General features: G+C 50.3%; 1 protein-coding gene across 1 annotated transcript in view; it reads right to left on the minus strand.

Annotated features, from left to right (window-relative positions):
- The window catches only part of Gng7 (G protein subunit gamma 7), a 127164-nt gene that overhangs the window by 88039 nt on the left and 12180 nt on the right, over positions 1 to 26945 (minus strand). The window contains exon 2 of the mRNA XM_004654920.2: positions 8895 to 8952. The gene's annotated coding sequence lies outside the window, so the exon portion shown is untranslated. The remainder of the gene's footprint in view (positions 1 to 8894; positions 8953 to 26945) is intronic.

Here is a 26945-nt window from a genome sequence, read left to right on the forward strand (position 1 = left end):
GCAGCCAGCTCCAGGCCTCACGGCTCATTCCCAGCACAGCTCTGACTCAGCACAATGCAGCCAGGGCTCCGGGGACAGCATGTCACAGGCCAGGGGACGTGTTAGCTCAGCGCTGCTCAGCTCATCTCTGACTCAGCCAGGACAGCCCCGTGTGACCGTCACCTCTTCTGGAACACCGTGGCTCGATGGCCAAGGCTTCGTTCGCCGTCCCTCATGTGTCTTGTCACTAGTACAGGTCACAGGTTTGGCCCTGGGTAGGTCATGTGAGGATCTGTCCCCACAGCCTCTGTCTTTTGCTTCTTTACCTCACCACATATGTGACCAAGTGACAGACACAGCTAATTTGAATATCACAAAAGAGTTGACAAGTGGGGCCAGGGCAAATGATGTAGCCCATGTTTGCTACTATGTTCCCGTCTGGAATGGAGCTGGCTATAGGCAGCTGGAATTCAGGGTCCAAGCACAACTGGGCTCACTGGACTACACTTCTTTGAAATTGTGGCCATGAAGGTCCCTTCCCCATAGGCTGTTGGGTAACGGTTGCTTCCAACAATCAGAACTCACCTCAGGAGCCCACCGTGGTGACACACTTGCCAACCCTGCCCTCAGGAGGCTGAGGCAGTAAGATAGTCATGAGTTGGAGGCCATCCTGAGCTACAGAGTGAGACACTGTCTCAAACAAGAAACACACAGGGGCTGAGGAGATGGCCCAGCAGTTTAGGTGCTTCCTTGCAAAGTCTGATGGCCTGGGTTCAATTCCCCAGTACCCACATAAAGCCAGACATACAAAGTGGCTCATGAGTCTACAGAGGCAGAGGAAGCTCTAATGCACCCATTCTCTCTCTCAATATAATGGATATATATATATATATTGGTTTTTCGAGGTAGGGTCTTGCTCTACTTCAGGCTGACCAGGAATTGACTATGTAATCTCAGGCTGGCCTTGAGCTCACAGTGATCTTCCTACCTCTGCCTCCCAAGTGGTGAGATCAAAGGTGAGACCCCCCCATCTCAAAAAATAAAAATAAAAAAGAATGGGATCAAGAAGATCAGTTGTTTGAAAGAAAAAGAAAAGGTACATCTCCACATGTTCTGGGTGATGGGGAGAACTCAGCATTGAATCACGAGCATGTGGTCAGACACACATGCACACACATGCACACACACTACACAGAAGAAAGGGCCAGGCATGATGGCACACAGCTGTCATCCTGCACTCACAAGGTCAACTCAGAAGATCACAGGTTTGAGGCCAGCCTGGACCACAGAGTGACACCCTGTCTTGATTCCTTCCCCCAAAAAATGGAAGGAAGGAAGAAGAAAATATTTCAGGGCATGTCCAGAAAATAAATAAATACCTACATAATAAATAAATAAAGCCAAGGCCCTGGGGCTGGAAGCTGCTCAGAAGGTAACAGCACTTGCTGCGCAAAGCGTGAGGCCCTGACGTTGGTCCTTGGCACCCACATAAAAAGACAGATGTGGGGCTAGACAGGGCTCAGCGGTTAAGGTGTGTGTATGTACCTGCAAAGCCTAACAACCCAGGTTCAATTCCCCAGTACTCACATAAAGTCAAATGGACAAGGCGGTGCATGTGCTTGGAGTTTGTTTGCAGTGACTAGTGGCCTTGTACCCATTCTCTCTCTCTACCTATCTCTTTTTTGCTCTCAAGTAAATAAATAAAATAAAAAATCATTTTTAAATTTTATTTTTAAAATTATCTTATTTATTTATTCATTTGACAGAAAAAGAGGAAAAGAGAGAGAGAATGGGTGTGCCAGGGCCTCCAGCCAAATAAACTCCAGACGCATGCGCCCCTTGTGCATCTGGCTAATGTGGGTCCTGAGGAATCAAATCTGGGTCCTTTGGCTTTGCAGAAAAATGCCTTAACTGCTAAGCCACCCCTCCAGCCCCTTAAATTTTATTTTTATTTATTTATTTGACAGAGAAAGAGGAAAAGAGAGAGAGAACGGGCATGCCAGGGTCTCTAGCCACTGTAAACAAGATGCATACACCCCTTGTGCATTTGGCTAACATGGGTCCTGGGGAATTGAACCTGGGTCCTTTGGCTTTGCAGGCAAAGGCCTTAACCGCTAAGCCATCCCTCCAGCCCAAAATAAAATACTTTTTTTTTCCAAATTTTTATTAACAACCTCCATGATTATAAAAATATCCCATGGCAACATACATATTTTTAATAAAACAGCTGTGTGCATTCATGCCCATAACCCCGCTGCTGAGGAGGATGAGACGGGGATCACTGGGTCTTCCTGGTCAGACAGTCTGTCTACCCTATGTGTGGCATACCTACTCCAGCTGCCACCAGGCCACATTGGCTGGAGGTGCCCTCAGTCCCCTGAGATACCCTGGTAGGACAGAAGACTACCATTGTTCCCCAAAATCTGATCGAATGCCAGCCCTACCCGCCCCCACACTGTGCCTCTCCTGTCACGTGTCTTCCCTACATTATGGCTTAGAACCCTGTGGACAGACCCAGGTGTGTCATCCTGGCAGGGTCACCGCCGAAGCTATGTGCCAAATACAACAGAGGTGGGAAAATGAAAAGGCGAGTCCGTGAGCTTAGTGCCCACAGACCAGGGACACTGGACTCACCAGGTGGCAAGACCTGAGAATGAACCATATAGGGTTCCTGCTGCCCACTGCAAATGAGACCCCCTTCAGCCTCCACCAGGCTCTCCCATGTCCCCACTTCCCCCTAACATCTCATCATACGTGACTGTCACTCCCATGTGACCTTTGAGTCAAAGGAGGCTGAGGTTCGGTGAATCCACAGGTGACTAGCCAGTGCATCATGGAGGCTCTGTGGGAAGCTGACTGCTCAGTCGATTGCTTGGTTGCTTAGCAACTGCATCCGTTGTGTGGCTGATCCACTGTCTGGTACCTCAGGCACAAACCTCTCTGGGTCTCGATTTTCAAATGGATAAACTCGCATGGTGGGAACAGCCAATGGAGAAACAGAACCAGGTCAAGGGGGGTTGGAAGAGGAGGCTTACCACAGTAGGATTGCAGAACAGAAAGTAAAGAATGGTCTTTAAAGGCCTAGCATGGGGTTGGAGAGATGGCTCAGCAGTTAAGGCGCTTGCTTGCAAAGCCAAAGGACCCAGGTTCAATTCTCCAGGACCCATCTAAGCCAGATATGCACAAGGTGGTGCATGCGTCTGGAGTTCATTTGCAGTGGCTGGATGCCCTGGCACAGCCATTCTCTCTCTCCACCTCTTTCTCTCTCTCTCAAATAAATAAATAAAAATAAAATATTTAAAAGCCTGGCATAGCGGCTCACACCTTTAACCCAGGATTTGGGAGGTAGAGGTGGGAGGGTCACCATGTGTTAGAGGCCAGCCTGAGACTAGAGTGAATCCTGGGTCAGCAGGGGCTAGAGTAAGACCCTACCTTGAAAAAAAAAAAAAACTTAAAAAAAAAGATGGTCTTTAAGCCAAGTGTGCTGGCACATACCTGTCTTCCCAGCACTGAGGAGGTGGCAGCAGGAGAAAAAGAAATTCAGGGCTAGAGAGATGGCTTAGCAGTTAAGTGCTTGCCTGTGAAGCCTAAGGACCACGGTTCGAGGCTCGGTTCCCCAGGTCCCACGTTAGCCAGATGCACAAGGGGGCGCACGCGTCTGGAGTTCGTTTGCAGAGGCTGGAAGCCCTGGCGCGCCCATTCTCTCTCTCTCCCTCTATCTGTCTTTCTCTCTGTGTCTGTCGCTCTCAAATAAATAAATAAGTAATTTTTTTTAAAAAGTAAGAAATTCAAAGTCATCCTTAGCTATGCAGTGAGTTTGGGCTACAAGAGACCCTGTCTCAAAAGGAAAAAAAAAAAAAAAAGAGTTCTCCCTGTGATCTGGGGTGGGTGGTTCTTGGTGTGGGGTGTCTGTCCACCCATCCTGACAGCCAAGCTTATTTCCTGAGGGGAAAATCTCTCGTGGGTCAGACCCCTTCCCCGGGTCAAAGGATGCTTCAGATCCCAACAGACCCTGCATCCCATGGTCACCTGCTCTGCTAAGGTCCTGGGATGCTGTCACATGGAAACCTGCATGCTGAGTGGGAGGGAGATGGGAGGTCAGTGACAGAAGCCGGGACCATGGGTGACACCGTTTACCCGGCATGGTGAGTTCTGGGGTCTAGCGTGATGAAGAATTGATCTGTTCCCTCCATTTATGCACTTTCTTTTTTAAAAACATATCATTATAGATTTTTAATTTTTTTCTGATTTATTTACTTATTAGAGACAGAGAGAGAGAGAGAGAGAGAGAGAGAGAGAGAGAATGGGCACACCAGGGCCTCTAGCCACTGCAAATGAACTCCAGATGCGTGTGCCACCACGTGCATCTGGCTTACATGGGACCTGGAGAATTGAACCTGTGTCCTTAGGTTGCATGCAAGTGCCTTAACTGCTAAGCCATCTCTCCAGCCTTTAACTTTTTTTTTTAAGTCATCTATTTATTTATGATAGTGAGAAGAGGCGGGAAGGGGGGTAGAGAATGGGTGGGCCTCTAGCCACTGCAAACAAATTCCAGACACATGTGCCACTTTGTGCATGTGGCTTTATGTGGATACTGGGGAATCGAACCCTGCTCCTTAGGCTCTGCAGGCAAGCACTTTAACCACTAAGCCATCTGTCCAGCTCTCATAGTTTTTATTTATTTACTTGAGAAAGAGACAGAGAGAATGGGGTGTACCAGGGCTTCCTGCCACTGTAAAGGAATCCAGATACATAAGCCACTCTGTGCAACTGTAGGTACTGGAGAACTGAATTCAGGCCATCAGGCTTTGTGAGCAAGCTCCTTTAACTGCTGAGCCATCTCTCCAGCTCATAATGCACTTTCTTTTTTTAAATTTATTTATTTATTTATTTATTTATTTATTTGCGAGTGACAGACAGAGACAAAATGAGGCAGAGAGAGAGAGAATAGGTACACCAGGGCCTCCAGCCTCTACAAACAAACTCCAGACACGTGCACCCCCTTGTGCGGCTGGCTAACGTGGGTCCTGGGGAATCGAGCCCCGAACCCGGGTCCTTAGGCCTCACAGGTAAGCGCTTAACCACTAAGCCATCTCTCCAGCCCATAATGCACTTTCTTAATGTAGGGACTTGGAACATCTGGGGCTGTGCTCTGCAGGATGCTGAGCAGTGTTCACACCTGGAGCTCCCCAAGTCACAACAACCACATCTGATTCAGACATGGTCAGGTGTGCCCTGAGGGTCAGGATTATGCTAAATTCACCCTAGCTGTACAGAATCAGGGTCATTTCCATGCTCAAGTGCCCTGTGGCCTGAGCTCTCAGAGGCTTCTGGGAACTGTGGGCTGTAGCAGAGGTGCCCAGGGTGGGTTTCAGCGAGGCACCCGTAATCACACGGGCACTGTGCGTTTTCAGTCAGGCAAAAGCCATGATCATCAGAACCCATCAGGCTTGGCTGTGTATCTTGGCAACTTGTTCACAGAACAGCCTGTCCAGCGAGAGAACAGAAGACAGGGCCAATTTCAACACACAGGGAGGGACTGGAAGGTGGTGACGTCGGCTCTGATAGGAGGCCGGCTCTGGGGAGAAAAAGACTCTAGCAATGTGGGGTTTCTTTGTTTTGTTTTGTATTTTGTTGTTTTTAACAGAAACGTCTACAGATTCCCAGGGAGGCAAGGTACTCCCGGGAAAGCCCTCTGCTGTGGGGACATCAGGGTCCTTCTGTGCTCCTCACTGACGCAGGAGTGACAAGGAAGGCTGTGTAGACGGGTCTGTGGCTGTTGCAGTCACCTTCACATTGCTGGGACAAAGCATTTGACCAAAAGCAGCTGAGGGGAGGAAAGCTTTTACTTTTGGATTACGGCCTCCACGGGAAGCTCCGTGATGACAGGCGACATCATGGCATGAGCAGAGGCTGGACGTCACCTCTGCCAGCAGGTGGAAACAGCAGCGGGAGAGTGAGCCGAGCTCTGGCCAGGGGGAGCTAGGCTATGACCCCCAACAACAAACCTCCTTCCACAAGGCTCTACCTCCAAAATTGTCACCATCTGGGGACCCAGCATCCAAAACATATGAGCTTATGGCGCACACTTCATTCAAGCCACCACAGTTGCTCAGTGCGTAGAGCATATGCTGGCACACATGAAACTCTGGATTCCAACCCCAGCACCACACAAACTGACCGAGGTGGCACATCCTGTCATCCCAGCATAAACTGGGTGTAGTGGCCCACGCCTGTTATCCCAGCCCTCGGGAGACGACTGGAGGGTCAGGAGGAGATAGCCATTTTCGGCCTCATAGTGAGTTTGAGACCAGTCTGGGCCTTATGAAACCTGTCTCAGAAAAAAAGAACATGTGGTCTGGAGAGATGGCTCAGCAGTTAAGGCGCTTGCCTGAAAAGCCTAATGACCCGGCTTTGATTCCCCAGTACACACGTAAAACCAGATGCACAAAGTTTGCAGTGGCTAGGGGCCCTGATTTGCCTATTCTCTCTCTCTGTTGCAAATAAATAAATAAAATATTAAAAATAAAATAGCCAGGTGTAGTGGCCCATGCCTTTAATCCCAGCACACAGGGGCAGAGGTAGGAGGATTGCTATGAGTTTGAGGACACCCTGAGACTACATAGTGAATTCTAGGTCAGCCTGGGGTAGACCTTACCTAGAAAAGCCAATAAATACGATACAATACAATACAATACAATACAATACAAAAAAATGTGGGCTGGAGAGATGGCTTAGCGGTTAAGCGCTTGCCTGTGAAGCCTATGGACCCCGGTTCGAGGCTCGGTTCCCCAGGTTCCACATTAGCCAGATGCACAAGGGGGCGCACGCGTCTGGAGTTCGTTTGCAGAGGCTGGAAGCCCTGGCGCGCCCATTCTCTCTCTCTCTCCCTCTATCTGTCTTTCTGTCTGTGTCTGTCGCTCTCAAATAAAATAAATAAATAAAAATTTAAAAAAAAACATTAAAAAAATATGTTTATGAAAGGGTGGATTCCCAGGGTGGCCCTGGAACACTGGGACTAGATCATAACCAGGTCATTCTTTGGGGTGGAGTATTCTGGGCCCTGCAGGGTGCTGAGCAGAGACCCAGACCCCACCTTCTCCATGCCAGGAGCTCCGAGTGTGACACATGTCCCCAGGCATCAGGTTTTCCCTGGGGAGTGAGGTACCTGGAAGGGGTGACTGTCACCCCAGGGTCCTGGAAAGTACAGACACAGCCTGAACTTTCCCTGTCTAAACTTGCTGGCCGGAGGGGGGAAGCAGGGTCACAGGTGGGTGAGCGGGAACTCATGGAATTCCACTGCCCCCCTGTGGCCACTGGTTGCAATGGCAGGTTTTGTGGCCTAGAAAAGACACCAGATGGGTAAGACAGTTGGTGTCACCCGGAGGGGGGCAGTGGCCTTTGCCAGATGACACACAGGCCTGGTGAGGAGACAGTGATTCAGGCTGGGGGATGCAGGTGGAATCCGGGATCACTAAGCCTTGATCTCATCTTCATGGGGGGACACAGAGGTGACTCAAGCCACAGGGCTGGTGCTGTGGGAAGCAAAGACAGTGTCCCTTCCAGACTGTGGCATGGAGCTCAGCAGCTGGCAGTGTGTACAGAGAGTCGGGATAACCAGGCACCCCCATAGTATGAGTCATTGCCTCTTGGGCTGGGGAGATGGCTCAGGGGATAAAGTGGTGCCTACACAAACTTGAGGACCTGAGTTCAAATCCCTGGAACCCACATAAAAGCCAGTGTGATAGTCCATGTCCATTACTAGCAACCTCAGCCACAAAATACAGTACTGAATATGAACCAAGTCACAACAACCTTTTTTCTTCATAAAGCACATTGGCCTCCATGTTTTGTTACAGCAACAAAAAGCAGACGAGGAGGATGGGTCTCAAATACAGACTATGAGTTGGATCAAATCTTTTTCTTTATAAAATACCAGCCTCAATTGTTTTGCTACTGTCACAGAAAACTGACTAAAGCAACAAGTCTCATATATGAACTGTGAGTCATAACATCCCCTTTCCTTTATGAAGAACCAATCGTGGTGGTGACACCTTTAATCCCAACCCTTGGGAAGCAAAGGTAAGAGACCAGCCTGAAACTACAGAGTGAGTTCAGGTCACATCAGACTAGTGTGTGACCCTGCATTGAAAAAATATTATTAATATTAATAATTTTTTTAAAGGGCTGGAGAGATGGCTTAGTGGGTGCTTGCCTGTGAAGCCTAAGAACCCAGGTTTGGCTCCACAGAACCCATGCAAACCAGACACACAAAGTGACACATGCGTCTGGAGTTCAATTGTAGTGGCTAGAGGCCCTGGTGCGCCCACTCTCTCTCTTTCTCATAAAAACTACCCATGAAAACAGAATAAAAGAACAAGTCTCAAATATGGACTGTGAATTGGAACAAACCTTTTTTCTTTAAACAGCTATAAAAAAAAACAGCCTTGGTGTTTTGTTACAGCCATAGAAAACAGACTAAGAGAACAAACTGCCAACATGCATCATGTCCAAAGGCTTAGTTAGGTCTGTCCTTGGTGAGGACAGTCTGGATCTCCATCCACAGACCGGGACAGAGGGTTAAAGACAACCAGACCCTCTTGTAGCTTCTCTGGGATGGAGTGAAGACAACAGGAAGGAAGGCAGTGTGACTCTGCACTTGCAGACCCTGATGCCATCTGGGGTCTTCCAGGAGCCACCCCAAAGCATGTGGCCTCGGCTTCAGGACAGGTTCTCTGGAGCCACGCAAGCCAGGCACCATCCCTTTCCCACTCCACACACAATTCTGATGGCCATCGCGAGCCCTCAATCCCAGCCCAGGCACTGGCCGGCCCAACAGCCACCACCATGTCACCCCTGAGCTCCATCCTGCCTTCAGAAGCATCAAGAGCAGAGCAAAGAGTCCCAGCACCTACCTGTGCCCAAGTCCCTGCTGCGCCCAACACCAAGGTTCCCACGCCGAGTTTTCTGTCTCTGCAATAGAAACACATGTGTTAACACGTAAACACATGTGCTTTGTGGGAGTAGACCAGCGGGCGTGAAGGTGACACACACAGGATTAGGCCACAGCAGACATAATTTTGAGAACCTTCCCTTGGTGGCCTGACAAAATGGGGGCAGTACCAGCAGGTTCCAAAAGCATGGAAATGAGAAACTGGTTGCTGAAAAGATGTATTGGAGGGGCTGGAGGGATTGCTCAGTGGTTAAGGCGTTTGCCTGCAAAGCCTAATAACCAAGTTCAATTTCCCAGTACCCAGGTAAAGCCAGATACAAAAGGTGGTGCATGTGTCTGAAGTTAATTTTCAGTGGCTGGAGGCCGTTCTGTGCCCATTCTCCCTCTCTCGTTCTTCCTGCCTCCACCCCACCAAGTGTGGCAATGCACACCTTTAATCCCAGCACTTGAAGCAGAAGTAGGTGGATTGCCATGAATTCAAGGCCAGCATGAGACCACATAGTGAATTCCAGGTTGGCCTGGGTTAGAGCAAGACCCTACCTCGAAAAACCAAATAAAAGAGAAGAAAAAAGGGGGGGGGGGCGCTGGAGAGATGGCTTAGCACTTAAGGCACTTGCCTGCAAAGCCAAAGGACCCAGGTTTGATTCCTCAGGACCCATGTAAGCCAGATGCACAAGATGGCACATGCATCTGGAGTTCATTTGCAGCAGCTGGTGGCTTTGGTGTACCCATTCTATCTTCCACTCCCTGCCTGTCTAACAAACAAATAAAAATAAAGATAATATTTAAAAGAAAAAAAATGTGTTGGAGACATGGAGCACAGCTCCTGGTGGGTCGTCCACACACATAGGAAGGGGTTAACGCAGGGCTGGCCTCACGGGAGCCTTGCAGTCCCATGGGGGACAGGGAAGGAAACAAGTCAGCGTCTTGTCTCTGCCAGGTCAGGGTTACTGGTGAGTTCTCAGTCCCAAGTGAGTGAGGACAGGGGACAGGCGACCTTGGGGCTGTGTGCCCCCCAACAAAATACAGTGAGGGTATACTTCACTTTAAATCAATTCTCCACCAGGGGCCTGACACTTGCCATCCCCCTGCCTCAGCCTCTCAAGTGCTAGAACCCAGGTGTGATCCTGGGATACGCACCAAATATATATATTTTTTTTAATCTGAGACAGACAGGTCTCATGTAGATTAGGCTGGTCTTGAACTTGAACTTGCTGTGTATTTGAGGATATAATCTTTTTAATTTTTTTATTTTATTTATTATCATTGTTGTTGTTGTTGTTGTTATTATTATTATTATTGGTTTTTCAAGGTAGAGTCTCACTCTAGCCCAAGCTGACCTGGAATTCACTATGTAGTCTCAGGGTGGCTTCAAACTCACGGTGAACCTCCAACCTCTGTCTCCCGAGTGCTGGGATTAAAGGCGTGAGCCACCAGGCCAGGCTTGAGGATATGATCTTGAACTCCTGACCTTCCTGCCTCCCAAGTGCTGGAATGACAGGTGTGTACCACCATGCTTGGTTTATGCAATGCCGGGGATGAACCCAGGGCCTTGTGCATGCTACGCAAGTGCTTTACCCATTGAGCCACAGCCCCAACCCCAATTTTTGATGTTTTTTTTTTTCCTTTTCCTTTTTTTTTAACGCTGTTGAGCATGGTGGCATACACTTTTTTTTTTTTTTTGGTATTTCGAGGTAGGGTTTCACTCTAGTCCAGGCTGACCTGGAATTTACTATGTAGTCTCAGGTTGGCCTCCAACTCATGGTGATCTTCTGCCTCCGGAGTGCTGGGCGTGGCATACATTTTTAATCCCAGCATTCAGGAGGCTGAGGTAGGTGGATCGCAGTGAGTTCAAGGCCAGTCTGGGCTAGACTTGAAAAACAAAAACAAAGATGAAGCTGTAATTCCCACTTCCGCCTGCAGGTGGCGCCCTTGCCGAAGAAATGTGCTGCGCAACCTTGGGGACCAGATGGATGGATCCCACAGCTGTAGCTGGCCAGCTGGAGCAATGTGTCCATGACTGGTGGAGGTGCAGGGCCCAGACCCTGACCAGATAATGTCACTTCAGCGACTACGTCGATCAGAGACACAGGAAGTTGTGGAGGTTACAAAGGGGTCCTGGGCCCCTTGGTCTGGTTACCCCAACAGCAACAACACTTCACGGGAGTGGAAGATAGTATGAAAACAAAGGAGAGCTGGAGAATTGGCTCAGAGGTTAAGGTATTTGCCTGCAAAGCCTAAGGACCCTAGTTTTATTCCCCAGAACCCATATAAGCAAGTGGCACATGTATCTGGAGTTTGTTTGAAGTGGCCCTGATATGCCCATTTCCTCTCGTTCATTCTCTCTCTCCTTGAAAATAAATAAATAGAAATATTTAACCCAGCATGGTGGCATACGGCTTTAATTCCAGCACTCGGGAGGCTGAATAGGAGGATCGCCATGAGTTCGAGGCCACCCTGAGACTACATAATGAATTCCAGGAAAGCCTGGACTAGAGCGAGACCTTACCTCAAAACAAAGCCAGGCTTGGTGGTGCACGCCTTTAATCCCAGCACTCAGGAGGCAGAGGTAAGAGGATTGCACCCTGAGACTACATAGTGAATTCCAGGTCAGCTTGGGCTAGAGCGATACCCTACCTCGAAAAATAAATAAATAAATAAAGACGACACTGGGCTGGGAAGATGGCTCAATGGGTAGGAGCACTTGCTGAGCCAGCGTGACAAACTTGAGCTCGAAATTCCTAGAGCCCAACTGAACCCTGACACTGACACGACAATGCTCAGGACAATCTCCAAGCTGTGGCTAGCCTGGTGTACCCAGTGGCAAACAGGAGACTCCACCTCAAACAAGACAGAAGGCAAGGATCGGCACCTGAGGGTGGTCCTCTGACCTCCCCATACATGTGCCAAGGCACAGAGTCCTTGAGGTGTCACCACTCTGCGGGGTGTCAGAGCCTCGCTGCTGCTCCTGGCGGCATGATACTCCCGTGTTGGAAGGACCACGCTGTGTCCATCAGCCCCCTGGGCAATCCGAGCTGTGCTGTGTCAGAGCCTCTGTCCCGCACCTGGCTGCCTGCGACAGTGACGTTCACTCACTCACCCAGGCAATCAAAAGCTGTAGATGTCCTGTGTCCATCAGGATAAATCCCAAACCAGGGGCTGGGACCTCTTAGAGAGCCCACTGCAGAGCTGACAGAGACAAAATGAAGCCTCTGGACCCGTGTCCAAGACTTGGGCAGGTCCAACAGCAGAGGATGCAAGAAACGCGGCGCTCTGGGCCAGCTGAATGACCAGATGCGGAGTGGGCAGTGCCATGCAACCAGAGGTCAGCCACGCTCCATTCTCACCACTGGAGGACATTCCCAGAGAAGGGGCTACCACGTCCCACAGTGCTGCCCACCCCTGCCCCATCCTTCCCAGTACTTCCCACAATTTCTTTTTCTTCTTTTAGGGAGAAGACAGGCAGCGAGAAAGAGAGAGACAGAGAGAGAGAGAGAGGGAGAGAGAGAATGGGCATGCCAGGCCAGGGCCTCTAGCCACTGCAAATGTGCAGCTGGCTTTTACATCGTTGCTCGGTTGTTAGGCTTTGCAGACAAGTGCCTTAACCACTGAGCAATCGCTTCAGTCCCACGTCTCACAATTTCTGACCCCATTTTGACCCTGTTATTTCATTTCTCTTTCCTTTTTCTTTTCTTTCTTTCTTTCTTTCTTTCTTTCTTTTTTGTTTTCAAGGTAGGGTTTTACTCTAGCTCAGGCTGAACTGAAATTCACTATGTAGTCTCAGGCTGGCCTCGAACTCACGGCGATCCTCCTACCTCTGTCTCCCTCAAGGATTAAAGGCGTGTACCACCATGCCTGGCTTTCTCTTTTCTTTTCTTGAGACAGAGTCTTATGTAGCTCAGGAGGGCCTTAACTGTCTGTGTAGCAGAGAATGACTCTGACCTCTTGACCCTCCTGCCTCTACCTCCTGGCCCCAGGATGACAGATGTGCCCTACCCCTCCCTGTCCGTGTGGTGCTGGGGACAGAACCTATGCAAGCTCTGGGGGCCTCTACTCAAGGATCCTAGCCCCGGCCCCACCAGTATTTTTCTAGATAAGTAACCCAGGGTCCCCTCTGTACTGTGTACCGAGGGTGGGTCACCCTGGGCCCACGAAGGTTCTGAGCAGTGTTCCCTGCCTCCACTTACTCCATGCCAAGAGCTCCCCCAGTGTGACAACCACATGTCCCCAGACATCATCCAGGGTGCCTTGGAGGGCACACTCACCCTCCAGTGAGACTTACTGCAAGCCTCAAGGTAATAGATGCAACCCTCCTGGGGGACTGAGTGGGTGGAACAGGCTGCCTGGGTCCCCTCCCCTTCCCACACTGACATGGCCTCTCGGAGGCTAGATATAGTAATGTGGCACGGTCTTTTGTGCCATGATGAAGCTGTCAGCCTCAGTGCTCACTCATCACCATGGCAACCATCTAAATATGTCACCCAGGATCTGATTGCCAAGGCACAGAGCGGAGGGGCCTGTGAGAGGAATGGCTCCCACCCCGATGGGGTGTGGGGTAGAGGCGAGGCTGGAGGAACGCTGGGACCCAACATTCCATGCAGCTCACAGGACCCAGCCATGCCTGGCTTGCAGCCAACTGGGTCACTCGAGTGTGGACAGGGCAGCTGAACTTGACCCAGAGGACAAAGGACCAAACATCAACAGTGCTAATAGCTCCTTAATGCTGTTTTGTTTAGGAGGCAGGCTGAGTGTCTCACTCTGTAGCCCAGGCTGGCCTCATGATGGTCCTCCTATCTCAGCCTCCCAAGGGCCACAAAGAGAGGCATGTGCCACCAGGTGGGTTTCCTTGGTGTTTTGGAAACCCTCCTGACCCACCTCCCAACTAACACCCAGCATTGACCTCGTGGGTGCTCTGCCCACCGGGGAATCTATGTGACCAACTCCCATGGGATGTAAATCTCTGGGCACTAGACACAGGGCCAAGTCATTCTGTGAGGGGCGTCCTGAGTCCTGCAGGTGCTGTGTGGTGGCCCCAGCCTCCTCGCTCTTCACCAGGGGCTCCCTCACTGTGACCGCCATATGTGTTTGTAGACTTGGCCCAGAATCCCCTGGGGGCAGAGTTACCCTGCTGAGCTCAGTAGCCAGGACTAAGTGGCCAGGAAGAAGGCAGACTTTGGACAACCAAAGAAAGAAAATGTGAATGAACTGGTTCCCTTTACCATCCAAAATTTTTAAAAGTTGCAAAACAGCTAACCTATGATTAGTGATCCATCTCCAGCCTCAGTTTCTTTGTGTGTGTGATAGAACCCAGAGCCTCATGCTTGACAGACAAGGGCTCACAGCTGACCACGCCCCCAGCCCTCACTGTGGGTTCCAGGCTGTCACTCTACCTCTGACCACGCCCCCAGCCTCACTGTGGGTTCCAGGCTGTCACTCTACCTCTGACCACGCCCCCAGCCCTCGCTGTGGGTTCCAGGCTGTCACTCTACCTCTGACCACGCCCCCAGCCCTCACTGTGGGGTCTAGGCTGTCACTCTACCTCTGACCACGCCCCCAGCCCTCACTGTGGGTTCCAGGCTGTCACTCTACCTCTGACCACGCCCCCAGCCCTCACTGTGGGTTCTAGGCTGTCACTCTACCTCTGGCCACACCTCCAGCCCTCGCTGTGGGTTCCAGGCTGTCACTCTACCTCTGACCACGCCCCCAGCCCTCGCTGTGGGTTCTAGACTGTCACTCTACCTCTGACCACGCCCCCAGCCCTCACTGTGGGTTCTAGGCTGTCACTCTACCTCTGACCACGCCCCCAGCCCTCACTGTGGGTTCTAGGCTGTCACTCTACCTCTGACCACGCCCCCAGCCCTCACTGTGGGTTCCAGGCTGTCACTCTACCTCTGACCACGCCCCCAGCCTCACTGTGGGTTCCAGGCTGTCACTCTACCTCTGACCACGCCCCCAGCCTCACTGTGGGTTCTAGGCTGTCACTCTACCTCTGACCACGCCCCCAGCCCTCACTGTGGGTTCTAGGCTGTCACTCTACCTCTGACCACGCCCCCAGCCCTCACTGTGGGTTCCAGGCTGTCACTCTACCTCTGACCACGCCCCCAGCCTCACTGTGGGTTCCAGGCTGTCACTCTACCTCTGACCACGCCCCCAGCCTCACTGTGGGTTCTAGGCTGTCACTCTACCTCTGACCACGCCCCCAGCCTCACTGTGGGTTCTAGGCTGTCACTCTACCTCTGACCATGCCCCCAGCCCTCACTGTGGGTTCCAGGCTGTCACTCTACCTCTGACCACGCCCCCAGCCCTCACTGTGGGTTCTAGGCTGTCACTCTACCTCTGGCCACACCTCCAGCCCTCACTGTGGGTTCCAGGCTGTCACTCTACCTCTGACCACGCCCCCAGCCCTCGCTGTGGGTTCTAGACTGTCACTCTACCTCTGACCACGCCCCCAGCCCTCACTGTGGGTTCTAGGCTGTCACTCTACCTCTGACCACGCCCCCAGCCCTCACTGTGGGTTCCAGGCTGTCACTCTACCTCTGACCACGCCCCCAGCCCTCACTGTGGGTTCCAGGCTGTCACTCTACCTCTGACCACGCCCCCAGCCCTCACTGTGGGGTCTAGGCTGTCATTCTACCGCTGACCACGCCCCCAGCCCTCACTGTGGGTTCCAGGCTGTCACTCTACCTCTGACCACGCCCCCAGCCCTCACTGTGGGTTCTAGGCTGTCACTCTACCTCTGACCACGCCCCCAGCCCTCACTGTGGGTTCTAGGCTGTCACTCTACCTCTGACCACGCCCCCAGCCCTCACTGTGGGTTCTAGGCTGTCACTCTACCTCTGACCACGCCCCCAGCCCTCACTGTGGGTTCCAGGCTGTCACTCTACCTCTGACCACGCCCCCAACCCTCACTGTGGGTTCTAGGCTGTCACTTTATCACCCACTATGCCTCCAGCCCTTTTTGACGGGTTTTACTAAGTTGTCCAACATGTCCTTGAACTCAGTTCTCTCGCCTCAGACTCCCCAGGAGTTTACGTGGCCCATATGGCCAGGCCCAGCTGTGGCCTGCGTTGGGTCGGTTTGTGGCCATGCGCAACCTGTAGCTCCTGGGGTTGTTCTGAGTTACTGTAACTGTGTGGCCTGACAGACTGCTCTGAGGGACACGTGGATCAGCTGCTGCTAAGAGGAGCAGGGCTGGGCAAGGAGCAAGTTCAGAGAGCAAGTGTTTCTGTCCTGGTCACGCAGGACTGCCACAGGCTATGCACAAAGACATGGGTGTCAGTCGGGCCTGACGGCACACACTAATCCCAGTGCTCTGGAGGGTGAGGCACAAGGAACGCTGTGTATTCAGCCAGCCTTGAGACCTTGTCTCAAAACCAAGAGTCCAGGCTGGAGAGTTAGCTTAGCTGTCAAGGCAACCACGCCAGCAAAGCCAAAGGACTTGGGTTCAGTTCCCCAGGACCCACATAGAGCCAGATGCACAAGGTGGCTCATGCGTCTAGAGTTCATTTGCAGCAGCTGGAGGCCCTGGTGTGCCCATTCTTTATCTGCCCCTCTCTCATACATAAGTAAATAAAATATTTTAAAATGAAGAGTCCAGGGGATGTTACTCAGTGGTGGGTGGCTGCCTAGCATGTGTAAAGGCCCTGGGTTAAGGGAAGGGAGGGGAGGAGTGGAGAAGGGAATGGATGTTAATCTCTGGACACTCTGTGTGCAGCACGTGGGGACCCCTCTGTCCTGGGCTCCCAATGTAAAAGAATGAGGAGAGAAGAACAGGCAATTAGCTCTAAGAAAAGCCTTTTAAATGTGATTGAGGGAGCATTAACGTTCCTGTGACAGTCTCATAATTACATGATTATGTAAAATCTAGAAAAGAAAGAAGCTAAAAACAGGATATGCAAATTGGTGAGGAAAGTGCTGGGTGGGGGAGGAAGCAGGTGGGGGAGACGGTTTCCCCTGTTCCCTCTGCTTGGTGTCAGCTGCTGAGGTCCCCATGCAATGATGCTGTGCTAAAGGAAAGTTCTGGAACATCCAAGGTGGTGTCCTCACCAATGGGCCTGAGATAGACAGGCCTAAGAGTGCTGCCCCAGCCTGGGCCAAAGCAGGACAGCAGTTTTACGGATGGTAAATTCTAGAAAATAAGAGTGAAGCTGTGCTAGAAAGATAGGAAGGAAGGAGAAAAGGAAGGAAGGAGCTGGGGCTGGGGCTAAATGGGTAGAGCACTTGGCTAGCAGACATGATGCCCAGCATTGTATAAACTTGGCATAGTGGCACACACCCATCATCCCAGGACTGGGGAGGTAGAGGCAGGAGGATCAGGAGTTCAAATCACCCTCAGCTACGCAGGGAGATTGAGGACAGGTTGGGGGCTACATGAAACCCCATCGGAAGGAAGGAAGGTAGGAGGAAGGTGGGCAGGAATGGCTGATCACAGTGGTGCATGTCAATCATACCATCATTTAGGAGGCTGAGGCAGGCGGATTGCTCTGAGTTTGAGGCCAGCCTGGGTTACAGAGTGAGACCATATCTCAAAAACTAAATAAAGGGCTGGAGAGATGGATTAGTGGTTATGGTGCTTGCCTGCAGAGCCTGAGGATCCAAGTTCGATTCCCCAGTACCCACCTAAAGCCAGCTACACAAGGTGGTGCATGTGTCTGGAGTTCAATTGCGGTGGCTAGACTCCGTGGCATGCCCAATTCTTTTTATCTGCCTTTTTCTCTCTCTCTCAAATAAATAAATAAAATAACCAAGCATGGTGGCACATGCCTTTAATCCCAGCACTCAGGTAGCAGAGGTAGAAAGATCACTGTGAGTTCTAGGCCAGCCGGTGACTACAGAGTGAATTCCAGGTCAGTCTAGGCTAGAGCGAGACCTTACCTCAAACCGTCTCCCCACCAAAAAAACTCTATGGCCTATGAGTTAAATCTGGCCCGCAACTTTTTTATGTCAATAAAGTTTTACTGAACATACCTATGGCCATTCCTTCACAAATTGCCTATGACCCTTCTGCACAGCAGCAGGGCTGAGCAACTCTAACCCAGGGCCTCTTTGCCAGCAAAGCCGGACCATTTACTTTCTGTCACTTTATAGAAAAGGTCTCCAGACTTCAGAGTACAATCCTCCCTCACAGCTTCAAAACCCCTGTCTCGAGGGGAAGGCCGAGGTGCTGAAACAAGGCAGTGTGATAATCAGTGGGAGGAACAAGAAATGGAGATTCCCCTTCCGGCTGAAGATGACAATGCTATTAGAGAAAATCTGTGTATTTGAGCTGATTTGGAAGCCCATAAACCCTTTAATGAGTGGATTAAGCATATAAATTTAGCACCACAAAAACCCACTTTGGGGCTGGAGAGATAGCTTAGTGGTTAAGACGTTTGTCTGCAAAGCCAAAGGACCCAGTTTGATTCCCCAAGACCCATGTAAACCAGATGCACAAAGAGGCGCACGCGTCTGGAGTTCATTTGCAGTGGCTGGAGGCCCTGGTGCGCCCATTCTCCCTGTCTCTGTCTCGTTCTTTCTCTCTCTCTCTCTCCAATAAATAAATAAAATATTCTAGCTGGGCGTGGTGGCGCACACCTTTAATCTCAGCACTCAGGAGGCAGAGGTAGGAGGATCTCTGTGAGTTTGAGGCCGCCCTGAGACTACATAGTGAATTCCAGGTCATCCTGAGCTAGAGCGAGACCCTGCCTCAAAAATAAAATAAAATAAAATATTCCAAAACAACACATTTTGATGGCCCCAACCAACTTCTACAGAGAAAGTGGCTAATGAACACACAGAAAAGAAATATGAAATGGGTTATGGTATTTGGAAAGGGCATTTTGATGCCCTAACTGCTGATGTGAGGGAGCACATGTATAATGTCTCATTATTTGTCGATGGAGGGAGGGAGGTAGACGTCCAAGAGGAAGCTGATGAAGGGAGGCCATGGAGGAGCGTGTCATATGGTGCGGCCGAGAAAGCTCTGCCTGCCACTGAAATGTTCTCTGTTTCCCACCGTACTGCACAGGCCCGGCCAGTATCAAGAGTGCCTGCGCTTAGCAGACATGGTGTCCTCCGAGCATCACAAACTATACGTGGCCTTTTCTAAAGAACCAAGACAGCTGCTGCGGAAGTTAAGAGAATCCTCTCTGGTGTTTCTTGACCAAGGGCTTGATCCACTAGGGTACAGGATTCAGACATAATTCACCTACCCTTGATTCTCATGCCAAATGGAGGGGATTTATTTGTTTGATTGGTTTTTGTAAAATAACATACTTGTAATTACTAGTTACTTTGCCCTTTGGCATACTGGGGGAAAATGTAAAATCTAGGCATTTGAATTTTGTACTTTTGTTTTGTTTTGTTTTTGTTTTTTTGAGGTAGGGTCTCGCTCTAGCCCAGGCTGACCTGGAATTCACTATGTAGTCTCAGGGTGGCCTTGAACTCACAATGATCCTCCTACCTCTGCCTCCCAAGTGCTGGGATTAAAGGCGTGAGCCACCACGCCCAGCTTGAATTTTGTACTTTTGAGAATATTATGTCACTTTAGAAATTTATTGTATCAAATCTGTATTCCCTGTTTTTTAATGAAATGATACATTTAAATTTTTTCTGTTTTTTTTTTTTTTAAAAAAAAAACAAAACCCTGTCTGTTCCCCAAACTGTCAGTTAATATTTTATTGAAGGAATGAGGAAAAGCGTCCCCAAGGAGTAGAATGAATTCAGCTGCCCCACCACGACACGGCTCTGAGAAACACGTGCGTCGTGGGTGCGCCTGCCTGTCAGCCGCGCCTGGCAGCTCCCGCGTCTCCAGGGCCCTGCGTGGGCTACGCTGTCAGCCAGCCCACTCACTCCCTGCTCTCCCATCAGGAGGGGACAGGAGTCTGTCACCAGCTCTGGGTAGGCAGGTCACATTCCCCCACTCCACAAGGTCAACCCACTCACACTGCCAAGGAGAACCCAGCTGAGCTCGGTGGCCCGGGGCTGCCCTGCCCGCGGCTCATTTTCCCAGGACTCGAGCTATCTGGTGCACAGCTCAGTGCCCCAGTGCTGAGATCCCAGAATGTTCTCTGATCCAAGGTGACTTTCATGCCTGGTCCCTCCTGGGCACAGTGGACATTGTGCCGGGTCATTGTCTGAGATCTCCGGCGCCTCCACCACTTCACTTCACTTTCCCCAACAGTGGCAACTGCAAGTCTGTCTTTGTCTGAGGTGTCGCCTCTCCATCAGACAACACCCTCCTTGATGGGGACATGGGAGCCACAGTCCTTGTGGCTGCATTGAGGACTGGAGGAAGAATGGATTTGCCCACTGCCATCACCCCGGAAGCCATGGACTCCATACTAACACTGGCTCCAACCTCGTTGCCGAGTGAGGCTCCCAGCCCGAGATGCTGTCACCTCCCCAGGGACTGAGTGCTGAAGTGCGAGGTTGGGGACCCCAGAGGACAGTCTTTCCCCTGGGGTGGAAGGTCAGCACGTGTTAGTGGGTGCAAGCCCTGGAGACAGTGTTTGCACATGCAAGGAGACCACCCAAGGACATTATTCCTCCCACTGTCCTGACAGGCTTCTTGTTGCACCCAATCTGCCTCACACTGTGCCTTTGACTCCCACCTCTGAGGTGACACCCAGGGGTTAGTCAGATGGGCAACACAGTGCCCCACAGCCCAGGACCCTGATGGATCAAGAGAAAATGTCTGAGCAACTGAGCACTGCAAATGAGGGAACATTTTACAGAACTCTTGATGGGTTCTGCTCAGCATTTGTAGGTCAAAAAGAATGAGTCGGGCTGGAGAGATGGCTTAACGGTTAAGCGCTTGCCTGTGAAGCCTAAGGACCCCGGTTCGAGGCTCGGTTCCCCAGGTCCCACGTTAGCCAGATGCACAAGGGGGCGCACGCGTCTGGAGTTCGTTTGCAGAGGCTGGAAGCCCTGGCGCGCCCATTCTCTCTTCTCCCTCTATCTGCCTTTCTCTCTGTGTCTGTTGCTCTCAAATAAATAAATAAATAAATAAATAAATAAATAAATAAATAAATAAATAAATAAAAACTTTAAAAAAAAAAAAAAAAGAATGAGTCTGGGAAGCGGAGCCAAGCAGTGACACCTGCAACCCCAGCCACTCAGGAGGCCAAGCAAGAGGCTCATGAGTTTGGGTACTGAGACCCCTGTCTCAAAAAAAAACAAAACAAAAACAAAAACAAAAACACTGATAGATGTAGAAGAGGTGGCGGAAAGAATGTAAGAGTCAAAGGAAGGGTAGGACTCCTTACAATGTGCTCCTCCAGACACAAAATGGCCTGGATAGCCATGACCTCACAGTGCCTGACACTACCTGCACAAGACGATCATAATAGGAGGCAAAGATCATGACATCAAAATAAAAAAGAGACTGATTGAAATGGGGAGGGGATATGATGGAGAATGGAGTTTCAAAGGGGAAAGTGGGGGGTAGGGAGGGTATTACCATGGGATATTTTTTATAATCATGGAAGTTGTTAATAAAAATTTGAAAAAAAAAAAACTGACAAGGGCTGGGGAGATGGCTTAGTGGTTAAGGCGCTTGCCTGCGAAGCCTAAGGACCCATGTTTGACTCTCCAGATTACACTAAGCCAGACGCACAAAGGTGAGGTAAATGCAAGGTTGCACATGCCCACTAGGTGGCACAAGTGTCTGGAATGTGACTGCAGTGACTGAGGCCCTGATGCACCGATTCTGTGTCTCTGTCTCTCTAAAATAAAAAAATAAAAAATATAAAAAAAACGCTGATGGCTGGGTGTGGTGGCACATGCCTTCAATCCCAACACTTGAGAGGCAGAGGTAGAAGGATCACCATGAGTTCCAAGCCACCCTGAGACTACATAGTGAATTCCAGATCAGCCTGGGCTACAGGGAGATCCTATTTTGAAACGCTATAGATACACTTTTTTCATATTTTGTTTATTATTTAGGAGAGAGGTAGAGAGAAGCTGCATACACCAGGGCCTCCAGCTGCTGCAAATGAATTCCAGATGCATGCATCACCTTGGGTATCTGGCTTTAAGTGGGTTTCGGGGAATCAAACCCAGGTGGTCTTTAGACTTTGGAGGCAAGCACCTTAACCACTGAATCATCTCTTGAGCCCTCTGAGTGTTGCTTTTTTGGGTTTGTTTGTGTTTTCGAGGTAGGGTCTCACTCTGGCCCATACCTACCTGGAATTAACTAGTCTCAGGGTGGCCTTGAACTCATGGCAACCCTCCTACCTCAGCCTCCCAAGTGCTGGGATTGAAGGCATGTGCCACCATGCCTGGCTCCGTAAGTGTTGCTTTTTGTATCTCTATTTTATTTACTTATTTCTGGTGTGTGTGTGTGTATGCATGTTCACATGTGCAAGTGTGGGCACATGAATGCCACAGCACATGTGTAGAAGTCAGAGGACAATGCTGGCTGTCAGTCCTCACCTGCCACCTTGTCTGAGGCAGGGTCTGCCTCTGCTGGGCTTTCTAGTCTATCTGACCTTGGTGTGGGTTCAGCTCCTTGCATGTGCACAGCAAGCCCTACATCCACTGGGCCGTCTCCCCAGGTACCCTTAGTATTTATCATTTTACTTATTATTACTTTGCTTTTTCAAAGTAGGGTCTCACTGTAGCCTAGGCTGACCTAGAATTCACTATGTAGTCTCAGGATGGCCTCGAACTCATGGTGACCCTCCCACTGTGCCTCTCAAGTGCTGGGATTAAAGGAGCATGCTACCACGTCTGGCTTATTTTTATTTATTTTATTTTTTATTTGTTTATTATTATTATTATTATTTTTATTTTTTTTGGTTTTTCAAGGTAGGGTCTCACTCTGGTCCAGGCTGACCTGAGCTATGTAGTCTCAGGGTAGCCTCAAACTCAGTGATCTTCCTACCTCTGCCTCCCGAGTGCTGGGATTAAAGGTGTGTGCCACCACACCTGGCTTTATTTATTTATTTTTTGAAGTAGTGTCTCACTCTATCCCAGGCTGACCTGGAACTTACTCTGATGCTCAGGCTGGCCTCCAACACATGGCAATCCTCCTGCCTCAGCCTCCTGAGTACTGGGACTACAGGAATGCACCACTATACCTGGCTCCATACTTGGTTTTCTGGGTTCTGGAGATCTGAACTCAGGTCCTCATGCTTGCACAGCAAGAACTTTTCCAGGGCTGGAGAGATGACCCAGCAGTTAAAAATCGCATGCTTAGGGCTGGAGAGATGGCCTAGTGGTTAAGGCACTTGCCTGCAAAGCCAAAGGACCAAGGTTCGATTCCCCATGACCCACATAAACTAGATGCACAAGGTGGCACATGTATCTGGAGTTTGTTCACAGTGGCTAGAGGCCCTGGTGCACCCATTCTCCCTATCTGCCTCATTTTCTCTCTCTCAAGTAAATAAATAAATAAAAATAAAATACATTTTAAAAATAGTAAATTCTATAAAAAAAATCACTTGTTTAAAAATTAAAAAAAAAAAAACAAGGGGTGGGTGTGGTGATGCAGGCCTTTAATCCCAGCACTCAGGAGGCAGAGTAGGAGGATCGCTATGAGTTCAAGGCCACCCTGAGACTACCAAGTGAATACCAGGTCAGACTGGGCTACATTGAGACCCTACCTTGAAAAACCAATAAATAAATAAAATTAAAAACAGCTTGGGTTAAATTCCCCAGTACCCACATAAAGCCAGATGCACAAAGTGGTGCATGCATCTGAAGTTCATTTACAGTGGTTAGAGGCCCTGGTGCACCTATTCTCTCTCTCTGACTTTTTTTTTTTTTTTTTTTTTTTGGCTTTTCAAGATAGGATCTCTCTCTAGCTCAAGCTGATCTAGAATTCATTCTGTAGTCTTGGGCTGGCCTTGAACTCACAGCAATCCTCCTCTCTCTGCTTCCTGAGTGCTAGGATTAAAAGTGTGTGCCACTGCACCTGGCTTTAGCCATGTATGTAGTATGTATGTATAGAATTTAAAGGGCTGGGCATGGGGAGAAGGATCACTGAGTTTAAGGTCAACCTGGGCTACAGTGACACCCTGCCTGGGGTGGGAATGACAGCAATAGCAAACAATAAAGACCTTCGCCCAGTGGGCACAGGCCCAGCCCTCTTTTGCAAATTAGTGAAGCAAGTCTTCCTGTTGGGGAGGCTTTGTGCTGGACCACATGCATGAGCCTGGAAGTAGATCCCACCAGGGTGAGTCTGTAGGGCACACAGGCCTGGCCTTCTTCCTTCAGACCAGATAGGGAGAGAGAGAGAATGGGTGCACCAGGGCCTGTAGCCACTGTGAACAAACTCCAGATACATGCGCCACCTTGTGCATCTAGTTTATGTGGGTCATGGGGAATCGAACCGTGGTCCTTTGGCTTTGCAGGCAAGTGCCTTAACCACTAGGCCATCTCTCCAGGCCCCGCCCAAACCTCTCAGCCAAGAGACCTGACTCTACAAACTACATTCAGTCCCCCATGTTCGTGCCTCATTGTTACTAAGCTTTAACCAACCCATATAGGCTGTTCCAGGACTCAGATCCACCCTGGGAAGAAACAATCTGATATCTCCTCGAAAGATACAGATTTGGATGTTGGAAATACACAAGAAGAGGACTGGGCCTGAGACTCTGTAGTATCTGTTACTTTTTGGGAAATTTCTCTACAACATTTCTTGAGAATTACGTCAGGAAATGACACTATGTTGTGTGTGTGTGTGTGTGTGTGTGTGTATATATATATATATATATATATATAATTTTCACAAAGCTTTTCTTAAAACAGATGGGCTACTTCCTGCCCTCTGGATAAGACATATTTACACACACACACACACACACACACACACACACACACACAGAGGAACAGGCAGGTAGTCACGTGGGGAAATCACTATGCAGTTACAGATGATCTCAGACTTTCCCACTGTGTCTAGGGTTTGGCCAGCCACTCCTGACAGCCTCGTGTTTGTGAATGAAGCGGGCAGACCACGCACTCGTACACAGATGCAGGGTGCAAACGCTAGCTGTCCACCCCCTCAAAACACTGACAGGCCTTTCTGGATCACGGCATGCCTCATTCAGCCACACAACCAGCCCACAAAACAGCAGCAGGCGTGAGAGCTCTGACTACATACAACTTCCAAGCTCCTTTGCCTCCCCACCCCCATTTTTTTTTCAGGTAGGGTATCACTTCTAGGCCAGGCTGACCTGGAATTCACTATGTTGTCTCAGGGTGGCCTTGATCCTCCTACCTCTGCCTCCTGAGTACTGAGATTAAGGGCATACACCACCACGCCCAGCTATCCCCCATGTTTTTTGTTTTGGTTTTGGTTTTTGGTTTTGGGTTTTTCGAGGTAGGGTCTCGCTCTAGTTCAGGCTGACCTGGAATTCACTCTATAGTCTCAGGGTGGCCTTGAACTCACAGCGATCCTCCTACCTCTGCCTCCCAATCTGCTGGGATTAAAGATATACACCACCACGCCCGGTTTTCCCCCATGTTTTAATCTGAGATAGGGTTTCATACAGCCGAGGCTGGCCTCAAACTTGCAACATAGTTGTGGATGACCCTGAACTCCTGATTCTCCTGCCTCCACCTTCTGAGTGCCGGGATGACACATGACATGGTGGGCCACTAAGAATGATCTAGAACACTGTCCCCAATCCCTAGCACAGAGACTTCGGATTACTTATTGGGGAAAACATTTAGAGGAGTCCATGGAAGATGAATTTATTTGGAAAGAGAGTCTTCACAGTGTCAATAGCCAAGAGGAATGCTAGGCTACAGTACAGGAGAACCAGAACTGACATACTAGGAAGGAGGCCATGTGAAGACAGAAGCAGGAATTGGAGGGTTGGGCCAAAACCCACAGATGGAAGAGACAGGAAGGACCCTCCCTGGGGTCTCTAAGGGAGTACAGCCCTGTACAAACCTCCATCTCAGAATTCAACCTCTTTAGTTCGTTTGGTGCTGGGGAAGAACCCAGGACCTGAGGCATGTAAGCAGGCACTCAACAAACCACAGCTCCCAACCCCCACTGTGGGGTCTAGGCTGTCACTCTACCTCTGACCACGCCCCCAGCCCTCACTGTGGGTTCCAGGCTGTCACTCTACCTCTGACCACGCCCCCAGCCCTCAGTGTGGGTTCTAGGCTGTCACTCTACCTCTGACCACGCCCCCAGCCTCACTGTGGGTTCTAGGCTGTCACTCTACCTCTGACCACAGCCCCAGCCCTCACTGTGGGTTCTAGGCTGTCACTCTACCTCTGACCACGCCCCCAGCCCTCACTGTGGGTTCTAGGCTGTCACTCTACCTCTGACCACGCCTCCAGCCCTCACTGTGGGTTCCAGGCTGTCACTCTACCTCTGACCACGCCCCCAGCCTCACTGTGGGTTCCAGGCTGTCACTCTACCTCTGACCACGCCCCCAGCCCTCACTGTGGGTTCTAGGCTGTCACTCTACCTCTGACCACGCCCCCAGCCCTCACTGTGGGTTCTAGGCTGTCACTCTACCTCTGACCACGCCCCCAGCCCTCACTGTGGGTTCCAGGCTGTCACTCTACCTCTGACCACGCCCCCAGCCACAGCCTCCAGAACTAATACATTCCTGCTCTTTGAGCCCTCAGTTCATGTTGCAGCAGCTAGCTGTGGTTTGGATATGAAGCAAGTGTCCCCTCTAAGCGACTCAAGTGTGGAAGGGTTGTTTCCACAGCGGGTGGAGGATGGAGAAGTCGCAAGCTTTGGATGGCCAGTCCACGATACTTATAGAGGAGATGGGGCCAGATAGTAGGGAGTAGGCCACTGGAGGTGTGGCTTTGAAGGGCATAATTTGTCTCCAGACATTTTCTAGCCTCTCTTCTTCTTGCTATAGCCTAAAAGTGACAGACCCAGCAGAGCACAGGCTGAAAGCTGCTTCTCCCCTTGTCTTCTCATGTACTTTGCACAGCCAGTCCAAAGTCACCACCTCCGCACCCCAGGAAACAAATGCACTCCCATATCCAGGTTCCACCTCACCCAGACCCTCTGCAGCCACAGCCACACACGGCCACCCTCCCCCACAGACTCTGA

Source organism: Jaculus jaculus, chromosome 15 (genome assembly GCF_020740685.1).
Source record: "Jaculus jaculus isolate mJacJac1 chromosome 15, mJacJac1.mat.Y.cur, whole genome shotgun sequence".
Classification (NCBI taxonomy): domain Eukaryota; kingdom Metazoa; phylum Chordata; class Mammalia; order Rodentia; family Dipodidae; genus Jaculus; species Jaculus jaculus.